Source organism: Drosophila albomicans, chromosome 3 (genome assembly GCF_009650485.2).
Source record: "Drosophila albomicans strain 15112-1751.03 chromosome 3, ASM965048v2, whole genome shotgun sequence".
Taxonomy (NCBI): domain Eukaryota; kingdom Metazoa; phylum Arthropoda; class Insecta; order Diptera; family Drosophilidae; genus Drosophila; species Drosophila albomicans.
The window spans coordinates 35,271,976-35,275,135 of NC_047629.2; positions in this window are offsets into that span (position 1 = coordinate 35,271,976).

Below are 3,160 nucleotides of genomic sequence, written 5' to 3' on the forward strand. Positions count from 1 at the left end.
AGTCCACAAACGGAACGTTGCCTCGGAATTTGATGTCGTCGTCACTGCTGTCTTAGTTGTCGCTACCTGCGAGTTACCTTTTTGCTTTTGCTGTTGCTTTGTTGCGGTTGCATTTTGCGGCTCGTGTTGATTTATGCCCCATGCGGCGACACAACAACGGAACCGACAACTAAACAGTAAGGAACCCCAGAATCGGGTCTCCAAAGGGACTGAGAAAATCCGAATACCCAAAACCCAAAACAAAAACGGTTCACTGTCTGCGAGCGGCTGTCACAACAAAACGTCAACACAGCACAGTCACGTCCTTGCCCCATGATTATTTTCAAGTGATGCAAGAGATTTTCTGATTACGCTTCCAGCACTCGCTGTGGTCATCTCGCCATCTCAGTCATCTCAGCAAATCCAGCCAAGTAGGTAAAAGCAAATTATTAGCGCTAATGCCATTTAAATTACCTTAGTAAAAATAACAGCTGGTGCCTCCGTCTTCTTTCTGTTCTTTCCGTCTGTCTGTCTGCTTGGCTCTCTGTCTTGTTGCCCCTGTGCATTGTCTTGCTGCATAAAAATTCCTGGCAGCGAAGTGGCTAATGTTTTGACCAACTGACAGGTGTTGTGCGACTTTGAAATGCCCTGTTAATCTTTTATCTAATGGTGACCCACAGATTTATCTTATTCTTCAAAAGGAGCTCTTTTGGCTAAAGAAAAAGTTCAGAAATTTGTTGGAGAAAAGATTAATTAGTAGGGGAACATAAAATAAAATAGGAACCCTCTATTAAGATAATATTATTTTTACTCTATTTTATGAAAACTTTACCAAAATGAATATGAATATATATATTTATATATTTAAACATTTCATAAATAGGGATAAAAATATACAAATCTTTAAATAGGTAACACATAACATAAATCGAATTAAAACATTACATAATATAAAATCAAAATAACATAAGCGACATTTTGGTCGATTTATTTTGATATGTACTTACGTTGACAATTACCAAACGCATCTGCGCCGAAAATTTCATAAGCCAATTAAGTATAATAAGCGAGTTATGGGCTCAACAACATTGCCAATGGTTGGCAATCAACATTGATGATGAACTATTAAAAACCTGCTCCTGCAAAATTTGATTTTTGACGCTTACGTTATTTTTAAAGTAAAGGGTCGATACTTATGAAAATCTTATGAAAAAATATTATTTCCATGCCATGTGTTATTTTAAAACTCAAATTTGAGCTTAGTGAATAATAGATAAGTAAATATAGTATACCACAAGAATATATAGTATAATACCACATACGTTTTATGCTTATCTTAAGCTACCGACTCTAAAGCTAATTCTGTGGCGCTTTGACATAATATTTTGAAATGTATGACTACTTACAGTTGTTGTCACTGCTGATATCAGGCCGCTATATCATCGACTTTATGGGCTACCTTTAAATGTGGCTGCAAACTGTCTGCAAAGACACCACAACTATTGCCGTTGTGGTTGCAGTTGAGGTTGCTTCCCTCTGTCATTTGGCTGCCAAGCATTCCGTTCTTGCAGCCTAAATTCACGCAAATACTCTAACTAACTGCAAAGTCATTTAGTTAGTCAATTATACTTGGTAGCATTTAATAGTTATTGCTTAATTTGAATGTGTAATAAAATTTGATTAAAATTGTTTAGTGTAACTTAATGAAAATGTTTGAGTACTTTATTATTTTCCAGAGTATTTGAGCTTCGTTGCCTTGTGAGCGATTGTTGTCTTTGTTTTTGGTGTTTGCACACACTTGGTGCATTGAAAACATTCCAAAAATCGCTGGCTAAATTCTTTGGCGCATGCTTTTCAGCAACTCTCAACCAGTTGGTGGCTGCCCAGTTGATCAAGTGGCTGGCGTTGGGGCTTGGTTCACGTTTTGGGGCATTGGCAGGAGCAGAGCACACGGGCTGCGGCGACTGGTTTCCACATGGCGGCAGCTTCAAGCAAAATGTACAACAAAAAAACAACGAAACGAAACGAAAAATCGAAAAATACCGCGACCACAGTTGCCGCTCTTTATTGTCATAAGATTTGAAAAGAACCGACAGTCAGAACAATGGCACACTAAACTAAACTAACCTGGACAACGGCTGGGCCAATAAATTCCAAAATAACAACACAGCACACCAAAATAAAACAAAACAAAGTTGTGACGATGCCAAAGACACAAATCTCAAAACACGACAAGGTCGTTGCCAAACTCTCTCCTTCTTTTTGTTGGTATCCCTTTTTGCTTAAAAAAAAAAAAAGAATTGGCAGGCTCGGTTCATTGAACTCCGACATCATCGACTCCTACGCGGACGAGAGGCACAGAGCGAAATAAATGTACATTTGGCCAATTGCAACTGGAAACAGTAGCCAAGATTTTTACGCCAAATGTGCAAATTGCAGTGGACTTCGAGTGCTCGCTCGCTCGCTCGCTTGCTGGCTGGCTGGCTGGCTGGCTCGATTGCTTGCTGGCAAACCTGTCGCTATTGCAGTGCTGTCCAGCATTCCTGATGCACCTCTCCACCTCTTCCTCCCCAATACATTCAAACAGGGGGTTGAGGTTGAGCGTGTGCCAAGCCCACGACACACACACACATACACACAAGGAGCGAGGAGCGAGGAGAGCGAAGCGAGCATCGGAACGGCCATGGAACGTCTGGTCATAACAAGAGCAAAAATGCTAAGCGTAAATAACTCATAGATAATAATGCCATGCATTTACGAGCAAAGCAATTGCAATGCAGCCAAAACAAAAGACTTAGGACACGAACTTGCCAAAAGGAGCAACCAACGAAGCAGCCGTCGAGTCATGTAACAGCCTCAGCCTCCGCTTCAGTCGCAGTCGCTGCATTCGCAGCCGGAGTTAAAGTCAGAGCGGACTCCAAGGCAAAGCGAGCAGCACCAAACAGCAAAAATCGGCTCAAAAACAAGATCAACTGGTTTCATCAGCAGAACAACAACAAAACGACACAACAAAAAAACAACGCACAAGAGAAAAAAAAAAACTCACTCAAAATGTTGAGCTCAAGACCTGTTGAGACCCAAGCAAAGACCCATTGTTGGTCTATTGCGCGTGCCGAGCGCTGTAAAATACTTTTTCCCAAAGAAGTTTCAGTTGTGTTTTTGACTTTTCGTCGAGCAGAAC